Source organism: Neopsephotus bourkii, unplaced genomic scaffold (genome assembly GCF_033783945.1).
Source record: "Neopsephotus bourkii isolate Nb327-2 ecotype Australia unplaced genomic scaffold, CSIRO-AGI_Nbou_v1 NB_556, whole genome shotgun sequence".
In the NCBI taxonomy this organism is placed as follows: domain Eukaryota; kingdom Metazoa; phylum Chordata; class Aves; order Psittaciformes; family Psittacidae; genus Neopsephotus; species Neopsephotus bourkii.
The window spans coordinates 1-10,599 of record NW_026901057.1 but is presented as its reverse complement, the minus strand read 5'-3'; positions in this window follow the sequence as shown (position 1 = coordinate 10,599).

Here is a 10,599-nt window from a genome sequence, read left to right as displayed (position 1 = left end):
ACCTTCTATTACATAAAGGCTTAGGAATCAAGAAGTGGAGTTACCAACCTGTATTACTAAAACTGAAAGGAGCATATTTAAAAAGCAAAACCTTGCTATCAGTTCTTGATTTATTTCACATTTATGATCTCTCTGGTCTCCTTTTGGGGTGAGAGGGAAAGACAACCAACAGATCTAAAAACCACAAGAATCTTTTCCTCTAAAGATCTCTGAGTTGTATTGCAATTGCATTGCAATAAGCATACAAACAATCATGGAACACGTTGCCCAAAAAAGTGCCAAATGCTCCAACCCTGGCAGTGTTCAAGCGTGTTCTGAGCTCTTATTTAGGGAAGTTGGGGACAAGGGTGCAAATTAATTTAAAAAAATATACAAAAATTAGGTTTCTAGAAACACTAGAAAATAAATGTGAAGAAAATCATTGTCTGTGTAAGAAGTACTTGCACCTGCTTGTGCAAAACTGAAAATTATAGAGAAAATACAGTTATACTGTTATGGAGGGGATTTAGCTTTTTAGCAAGAACTTTCCTTGTGACCTGAAAAGGCTGTAATGAAAGGATTGATGTTGTCAGAACAGAGATATTAGTCCATCAGAAATGTAAGACAGAAAGGATGTAGGCAACACAGGCATTTTAGTAAAATGTCTAAGCGAGGGACAGTCTATTCTAAGCAAAATCTGTTGTAACTGTAGGACCAGCAAGGGCCTGACGTAAATACAACTTGTTCTCCAGTCGCCTTTGCATGTATGAGACCAAGTCATGCTACCCTTTGTTAACCTTACCTCTTTGGGGTTTTTTCTTATATTGATATTTCAGGTATTTTTAGAGTTTGGGTATAGATCAGCATACAGAATAAACGAGATCATTATCTCAATTACATAATTTTTCATACACTTCCCTCCTGTTTACATCAATGAAATTATTTCAGAACCAGTAATGAATAAACTGCACAGAACATACTTTTAAGCGTAGGATATAATAAAAGAAAGGGTAAGGGGACCTAGCAATTCTGTCATCACTTACTTTTATGATTTATGGGGGGATAAGTCTTTTGAGCTGAGTATGCTCACTGTAGAAAAATTACTGAGAGATTCCCATGGGACACTTGCATAACCGACCATGAGGAAAAAAAACCCTGGCACAGTCAGGAGAATACAGCAGGTACATTTTCTGTTCTTATTATTATCTTTGCCCCATGTGTAAGACAGGGTTATATAATCACAGATCGAGTCCGTATTGCATTATAATGCACTGATCAGTGACTGAGGAGCTTACCAAAACAAGAAGATGGCATTCAAATTACCTCGGCCTTGACACAAGTGGAAAACTCTACCTGAATGACAAACAGCTGTAAATGGGCCTGCCTACAATAATGGAAAACTTGTTACAAATGTTGCAGACTACACAAGAATCTCAGCTAGTGTTTTCATAATTGTTGATATAAAAGCATAAAGTAAATGGTATAAAAGCTGGTTTGGGCTATGGCATTTCCTCATGTCATTGTTCAAGGTATTTCAGGGATACTTCAAAGCATTAGGCATTAGGAAGTTTAATATCATCAAAAAAAATGTCTGTGTTGCAGATTATTAGTACTGATGTGACTCAGAAGTACAGTTTTTCTCAAGGAATAAAAAATTCTGTATTGCAAACCAATGTGAAGGTTATGTTTATTTACAGTGCAGACACACTTTTAACTGCTCCTCCAGTTCATGATGACGTTCTGTCTATGTGGTGTCAGTCTACAGAATGCTTGAACAGAGTTGCGACCACACTCACATTGATGAGAGTGAAAATATCTGGAAATAAACTGTGTGTGACCCAAAAGTTCACTGAAATCCATGGAAAGGCTTCTATTAGTTAAAGTAAGTGTTGGAGCAGAAGGTCTTTGGCCTGGTCTTTTGAAGGCCTGGGTATTCTGAGTCCCCTGTCTCCCGCAGGATCCTCACTGGAGTTTTTCAGCTCTGTGGATTACTGAGTTCCTTTCCAGAAAGGCAGTTTAGTGACAGTAATTTTGATAGATCATTTAAGAAGTTATTTAAGCTCTGCTTGGACGATGTGAAATGGTATGTTGAATTGTGTGCCATGGGGCAGTGCAGCAAAAGGAACAGCAGCACAGGTTGCTGGAGTAGCTCCCCTAGACACCTAGATACATTCTGTGTATTATTTTTTAATACTTTTTTCTGTAACTTGTTAACAGTTTATATTGTTAGAAAGTCTCGTGAAATAAATGATCTTCCCTGCATAAGCAGGGCAAAAACTCCGAAATGAGCTCTGAAATAACACTTTAAATAAGGAAAAATTAAAAACTTTTTAAGAAATGTCATTATTTAATTTTTTATCATGATGTCATAGAACACCATATTGCACACTGTTAGATTTGTTTCAGATAGCAATCCACCCACCAACCAAGCCATTCAGTAGGGGATTGCAACTGAAAGAATTCCTCGTGATTTTCTCTGTTTTGATGGACAAGTATGTATGAATACAGTATGTGATTATAGGTGCGGAGCTTTTTTATAACAGCTTAAAAAGCTCTGTATCTTACTTACCAAGGACTCCTGAACAAGCAGGTTTTCTGTTTGTTTAAAAAATAAAATAAGCTACAATTAGAAGAATCAGTAGAGAATGATAAATATTCATTAACCTGGATGCTGGTGAGGTTAAGCCCTAATGATTTTTGTTGTTAAGGATAGCATTCTGTATCTGTTGTAACTGACCCTGAGATCAGTCCATTATCTGCCTAGGGGTGTCCCATGCTTTTTGTCCACCAAGGTACAGGGGACAATGACATCAGGCATTTCCAAAACACAGAGAATTTGAGTCAGAAGTACTACAAAAACCATGTAAAACTGGCATTTACAGGTCACATTAGTCTGTCTGCTTTCCTGTTTCACTTTCAAAGAGCCTGGATATTACTCTCTAATAGCAGGATCTCATCAGCACAAGGAAGTGACATAGTATATAATACTTGCTGCAAAGCTATGGTTCCCTGTGCCGTTATAATAAGAAACTGCACACAGGCCTTTGTCTCTCTCTAGCTGCATCTTCACAGTTGGAAGAACACTAGATCAACGAACTCTAAGTGCCTCACCTGTGGCACATGCACCACATGCCACACTTGGCTGCAGTGGCCATACTGCATTCAGGAGTATACACACGACTGTGGAAGGAACAGCCAAAAGCCTTGATTAAAAGAATACTTGAGACAGAAAGTTTTGCCTTTGAGGGAGTTCTTTGTGATCAAATTTTGTTATCCAGTTACTTGTCCTACTGCTTACAATTCAACCACAGCTCTGCACTACAGCTTATATCCTCTGAGAATTTCGAGTTCGCATAAACTGCATTTGTGCACTGCTTTAGAACTTTACAGGGAGCCAATGAGGTGCTCTTAACTATCAATAATTAGCTATGAGTCAGTTGTAAAATGTTGCCAAAAGAAATTTTCTTCTTAAAAAAACTCCCAAAACAAACAAAAAACCCCCACCCTGTTTATATATTAGGAATTATTTAAATAAAGTTCTACATTTGTATGCATCAATATCCTGTTCAAAGGGTTGGGAATTAAAATGTAAAAGTGACGTAGTAAAATAGAAAGGGTAAATATAGGTTTGTTTTTAAATGTTCAAGTGCTGTGTTTCCAAAATACATGTAGGGACCTCAAATTACAAGTATTTGGTTTTGGCTCTGAAAATTGATATGTTTATAAAAGTCAGGGATTTGTAAATAACACTTTTGTATGTTAGTAATAAAACTATTTACTGCTTTTGCTACTTTTAACATTAATACATACTGCTCATATTTCAAAATACAGAGAGTTCATGCTGATTCACAGTTATTTGTAGGATTAATTTTTGAGGTTTTTGTTACTGTAGTAACAGATATATCTTTAGGCTATACTGCAAAGAATATTTCCTTGTGCACATGTAACATGAAAGCTAAATCATACTCACATGTCAGCAAAATGAACATAATTTAGTATGAAAATAACTGTGCTAATAAGTGCTGATATAGTAAAGTGATTGGTGTACATTTTACGGGTAAACATACATAGCATGCTCTGATTTTCAAGAAGCATAGGGGTTTTTTGTGTTCTCACTTTCTATTGTGTTGTTAGGGTAATAATAAAAATTTAGTATTTGTGTTGTGTTGTTAAAATAGAATGGCATAAGAAGGTGTATCAATTAATATAGAATTCAGCTGAGAAATATGATGATTAAATGGCCAGCAGTAGGTGTTTGTATGAAAAGTAGTAAAGCCCATAATGGGAGCTACATCCAATACCAACTGTCTGGCAAAGGAACAAACCTGAAAATATTGCACAGGTTTTCAATTGCAATTTAGGTTTAATTATGCACCGATCTCTATAAAGTACCTAAAATACCTTCTCCCTGGGTGGTCACTTCAGATAGGTGGCATTGTTTGTGTAAAGTATTTGCACTGTAGAAGCTTAAGAAAAGTATGCAAATAATAACTCTTTAATCAGCTGCCAAGCTTTCCTGAAGTAGTTACACTTCTTTTGTGCTGATACCAAGCAGCGCATGTGTATTTTACTTGTCTGGAAATGTCTCATTGTGCTTTTGTTGTACTGAAGTCAATTAGAGCTAATGTGCCTTAGCATGGCTTCCAGGAAAATCTGCTCCAAGATTTTGCCAGGCACAGAGGTGAGCCTGACTGGTCTGTAATTCCCCGGGTCATCCATTTTCCCCTTCTTGAAAATGGGGGTTATATTTCCCTTTTTCCAGTCGTCGGGAACTTCACCTGACTGCCACGATTTTTCAAATATGGTGGCCAGTGGCTTAGCAACTTCATTCGCCAGCTCCTTCAGGACCCGCGGATGGATTTCATCAGGACCCATGGACTCGTGCACGTTCAGATTTTTAAGATGGTCTTGAACCAATTCCTCTCCTACAGTAGGCCCAAGGTCTTGATTCTCACAGTCCCTGCATCTGCCTTCCAAGATTTGGGTGGTGCGGTCAGAGCCTTTGCTAGAGAAGACAGAGGCAAAGAAGTCATTCAGAACCTTAGCCTTCTCCAAATCCATGGTAGCTAGTTCACCCAAGAGCTTCTTGAGGGGGCCTAGGTTCTACCTAACCTGTTTTTTATTTGCTATGTACCTGTAGAATCCCTACCTGTTATCCTTAATATCCCTAGCCAAGTTTAATTCTAACTAGCTTCTAACTTAGCTTTCCTAACCTGGTCTCTAGCTTCCCAGACAATAACCCTGTACTCTTCCCAGGCCGCCTGTCCTTGCTTCCACTTTCTATAAAGCTCTTTTTTCATTTGAATTTTCCTCAGGAGCTCCTTATCCATCCAAGGAGGTCTCCTGGCCCTCCTGCTGCGCTTCCTTCTAGTTGGGATGCAACACTCCTGAGCTTGTAGCAGGTGATCCTTGAAGACCAACCAAGAGTCTTGAGCCTCCCTGCCCTCTAGGGCTATATCCCATGGAACCTCACTAAGCAGGTTCCTGAAGATGCCAAAGTCTGCTTTTTTGAAGTCTACGGCAGTGAGGTTTCTGCACGCTCTTCTCACTGTTCTAAGGATCTCAAATTCAACCATCTCGTGGTCGCTGAATCCAAGGCTGCCCTGCAGTGCCACATTTCCAATGAGCCCTTCCCTGTTGGTGAGCACAAGGTCAAGCATGGCACCTCTCCTTGTCGGTTCCTCTATTACTTGCAGAAGGAAGTTGTCTTCCACACAATCAAGGAACCTCCTGGATTGCTTGTGCCGGGCCGTACCGTCATTCCAACAGATGTCAGGGTGGTTGAAGTCACCCATGAGAACGAGGGCCTGTGAGCGTGAGGCTTTTCCTATCTGCCTATGGAGTGCTTCATCTGCAGATTCCTCTTGATCAGGTGGTCTATAACATATCCCCACAGTAATGTCTTCTATCGCTGTTTTCCCTTTAACCCTGACCCACAAGCTCTCTGTTAACTGCTCACCTGTCCCAGACAGAGTTCCATACACTCCAGCCTATCCCTAACATAAAGGGCAACTCCCCCTCCACGCCTGCCATATTAAATGATTATGTGGAACATCTTGGAAGGTGAAAGATAGCACAGCCCTTAAATGTTCTGTGTGTCTATTTGTAGTTCTCTCATTTGTAATCCCCTCTTCTCTCTTATGTAATTACTTAATCTTTTTTATGTTACTCATTTCTAAAATCACTTAAGAGATTGAACTCCTCTTGCTCCATTTGGCAGTCAGATCCACTTACTGGTTTTCTGCTGTACACATGGAGGAGGCAGAGCCACTCTAAGAGAGATTCAGAGACAGAGAAAGAAACTAGGGCAACCAATGAGAGCAAACCTAAGGCAGCAGGGAGAGAAAGATGTCTGGATTCCATCCATAGGGACAAAAGACAGAAAAAAGATACTTTTGTCTACACTGTCAATAGATGTTAATGAGAATAGCCTGTGGTTTGAAGCCTTAATTCTGTCTTTTCAATGCTAACACAAGTTAACAAATTGTAAAGATTTATTACTTAGGCTGAAGTATTCTCATGTTGTCACGTTTTTATTTTGGAATGAGGGTTTTTTCTATCAGAGAGCAAATGGAACAACCTTCCTTCCACTTTGCACTTTGCTGTGTGCGGTGTGGGTATGTGTATTTGAACAAAAAGGGAGAGGTGAGAAAACATCATTCATGTAGTGTCAAGAAAACAGGAGTCACCAGTCTGAATCAGGATAGTTGAGGAAAAATTACTCTCCCATAGACATAGCCTGTCTAGCTGAGCTTTTGTCCAGGTTATTTCCCCATGAGTAAAAGCTTTGCCAACCACTGTCCCTACCACAAGGTAGTGAAGGGCTCAGATAGTGGGAAAAAAACGCATTTTGTTGATTGCAGATTGGTTGTGGGATTTTCTGTTAACTTTGAAGTGCTGAACAGGACCAGGCCAGAACCCTTTGGTTCAAGGGAAGAATATGCTAAGTAGGAAATAACTTTTTGATTTAGCAAACCTGATTTTTTGATTTCTTGACATCACTTATAGGAAACTGCCTCAGTTTCAGTCAACAAATACCAGATTCCTTTCATAAAATAAAACCAAAAAGATAGTTCTCTCTTGAAATAGTGCTATGAAACACCTGCTTTCAGGTAGACACAAAGTTTTTCTTGTAAACATCCTGCTGGAGATGAAAATCAAACTCATTCAATAAATCAATGCCAAAAATAATTGGACGAGATCTCTGTTGATAAATGGCTTGACAAGATTTCTCCTCCAGAATATGTGGAAACTATTAGGGACTGTTGATTCACTTCATGGTCCCAACTGCTGAGTCCTTTGCAGCCCAGGTGGTCCACAGTGGTGTTGGCAAGGGCACATGTGTCTTGAATTCAGTGTCTAAGGAGGTGTGCGTGCCTGACTGGCACCTGCATACTGATTAGGCTCCTCTGGCTATCTCTGAGCAGCTAATGTAATCAGGATACAAGTGGGTTGCACGGTGCTTCGGGACTGTGCAGCCCAACTTCCCATACTCTGCATATGGAAATGATTATATTAACAAAGAATTACAACAACCATAACACAGGAAGGTTTGCAGCACCGTATGTGATAACGAACCTTTAGCAGACTGAAGAAATACATCTACCTTGAGTATTCTTCTGATCGAGAAAACTGAAGCTCTTTAAGAGCAGACCAATTAAGTTTTATGTTGGAAGTACAGATTTTCCCAATCTTTGTTTTTTTTTCCTTCAACTTTTCAAATGGTATAATCAATTTTCTGAGAGGGTTTTCACAATAATATAACATATGCATGGTCTTTGTTCTACCCTTTTCCACAGGGTTGCACTTTACCTATAGCATGCATCAAAAAGATGCATGCTTTGTGCAAAGTTACCTGCTTGCACTCAAACATAGCCCCTGCCCAGCTCCTTGCTCTCCCAATGCTTAGCATTCTGCTCTTATTTCAATTAGGATTCAAAGTGTTTCCTGCTTTGCATTTCTTCTTTGTTTTAGTTGCTTTCAGGAAGCAATAACAAAATGTCTCTTGATCAAGTGTATTTTTTTGTTAAACTGGATAAAAAACAAACTGATGTGCTTGAAGGAAACTGAAAGCTGTAGTGTTCTGTAAAACATTTTTCTTTTTTTTAAATATGTGTCTACAAATTGTATGACTAGTGAACTGTAATCTGTAAGGTCAGTTAGATTGGATGGAAATACTTTGGGGTTTTTTCTCCCTTTTTTATTTTTTAATTTCTCCCTCCCAGGAAAACATGACACTCAAGTTAGCACACTGAAAAAGCATAGAAAAACACCTTAGCTGGTATTCATCAACAGCAATGCATGTACAAGTACTGCTTTCTGCAGTTATTTTTGTCAGCTCTTTTTTATCTGAACCAGTTTATGGGGTTAAGACATTAAAATGGAAGATTTTATTAATTTTGCACAGGCAAGCCTTTAAACAGTGATGGGAATAAACAGGAGTCCTGATTGTGGAATTTGAGAAAACACCTTGAAATATCCAGGATCTGGAGGTTGCTGATATAATACATCTTCTGAATCCCGAAGGAAAGCTCTTTTCAGCTTCTACTAAAGTTTGTTAATGACAGAAAAGATATGAAAGAAAAAAACTCCCACTGGTTCTCCTCCTCAAAATGTGAAAGGAGAGTAAACATTCAATTAAGAGGATACACTTACATCACACATTCTTTACTAAATACCATCCCTTACATCTTGTGCAATTAGCCAGCTCAGTTTCCTCAAATAAATGTTAAGAATAGCAGGCTTATTTGAGATAGGATTTCCTGGTTAAGGAATTGGGTTTGGATTTGGTTGTTTGTTTTGGTTTGTTTGTTGGTGGGTTTTTTCTTTTGTGGGGTTTTGTTGGTTTTGGGTGGTTAGTTGGTTTTGGTTTTTGGGGGGTTTTTCGAGGGGTTGGTTTTTGCATGTGTGTGTGTGTGTTGGGGTTTTTTGTTGATTTTTGTTGTTTTTTTCTATTTTTGCAGCATTGGTGAATTTCTATCAGTGTATCACTGACAGCATTAAACATTCTAAAAGGCCGTTTGGATTTCAACTGGTAGGTTATGTTCAGTGAAGGAATATTGGAAAACTATTTATAAACTGGAGCTGTGCTGCTTCATGGGAAATGAAGAAATGTCCATTAGCTGATGGCAGAGGAGATGGCTTATGCTGGCCAGGAAGTAGCCAGTACTGTGATGAGTACAGTGGTGTTGGAGTCATGTAGCTGAGAGCATATACTACTTTACAATGCACACCAAAAGAGCTAGAATATCCTACCTCACTAAAAGTGTCAGGGATAAAAAGTTTGTTTGCTTTATATTGACATGAGCTTATCTGGCAAATGAACTGCTGATTTGACAGATTCTTTTGAACTTGACTGTGTAGCACAAATCATTTTTCACTAAAAAGTCCTTTGCTGAAATGGCTTCTGATGACACATGGACAAGCTACAGATGAAAGGTTTGTTGCCATTTTCTTAGCCAGACTCCCAGTAGAACACTTGCACATACAGTTCTTCCAGACACATCTTCTCTAAACCTGAATGTTGGGGTTTAGAGTATTTATAGAACTGCTCTTCAGCTAGAAAATTACAATCATCTACTTTTCAAACGTGTGTGGGTAGCAGGCTGCAGAATCCAAATGGAAGCTTCATTTCTGTAGAGAGAAAATAAATGGCATGTTGAAATTTACAAGCCTCTCCCCAGGGATTCACATTCTGACAAACAAGCACCCTGAGCTTATGAACTTAGTAAGTGTCACTTCAAAATATTTTGAAAGATGATTTGAAATTTTACTGTTTACATCCCAAAAGGTAGTAGTGATTTCAGACATTCTTAGAGATCTGAGCAAGGCTATGAAGTTCTGACTGCAGCATTGGACTGCTAGCAGAGGTGGAACGAAGAGGAAATAATAATCCAGCCAGCCATTTGACCCTATGCTTCTTGAAACATACTGGGGAAAAAGAGAAAGTTGATGCTGATAACTGCGTTGAAGAACTTGACCATGAAAAAAACGAAAAAAAAGAGGGGGGGAGGGAGGGATGGCATTTCAATAGATTGTATTTGATGGTCCCACTCTGGGGAGTAGGGGATTTTGCTTTTGACCAGTAGATAGCAAATGTCTTCAGAAGGAGAGATGGTGCAGTGTCTAGATTATTTTTACCTTATAGAAATTTTAAGTTTGAATTAGGCCTGAAAGACCTTAAAAAAAAAAAGACTAAAATCAGATGGAAAACATGGTTAGTCATTATAGATCATGCAGTCATTTTACCTAGTGTACAGTTTATTAAAGCTGACAAAATCCTCATAAAATTGTTTGAGAAATGTCATCTGAACCTAGTTGTTAAAAAATACTAAATGTCATAAGTTACTCTTTTAAATCATAATAACAAGTTTCTTAGAACCCAGGTGAATATGTCAGGTATAGTCAGGCTGTAGAGAGGAGGCTTAGTTCTCTCTGGTTTATATAATGGTTATGTCTCTGCAACATAAAATTACATTAACCTTTCAGACTAACATATTGCGTTGCAAATAGAGGTCTAATTGTCTTCCCACTATCAGCTATAGGTTTATTTATGTATTACTGATTGCCATTCTTTCCCCTCTCTTGAATATCCTTAGTTTAGATTTCCATTCTCCAGCT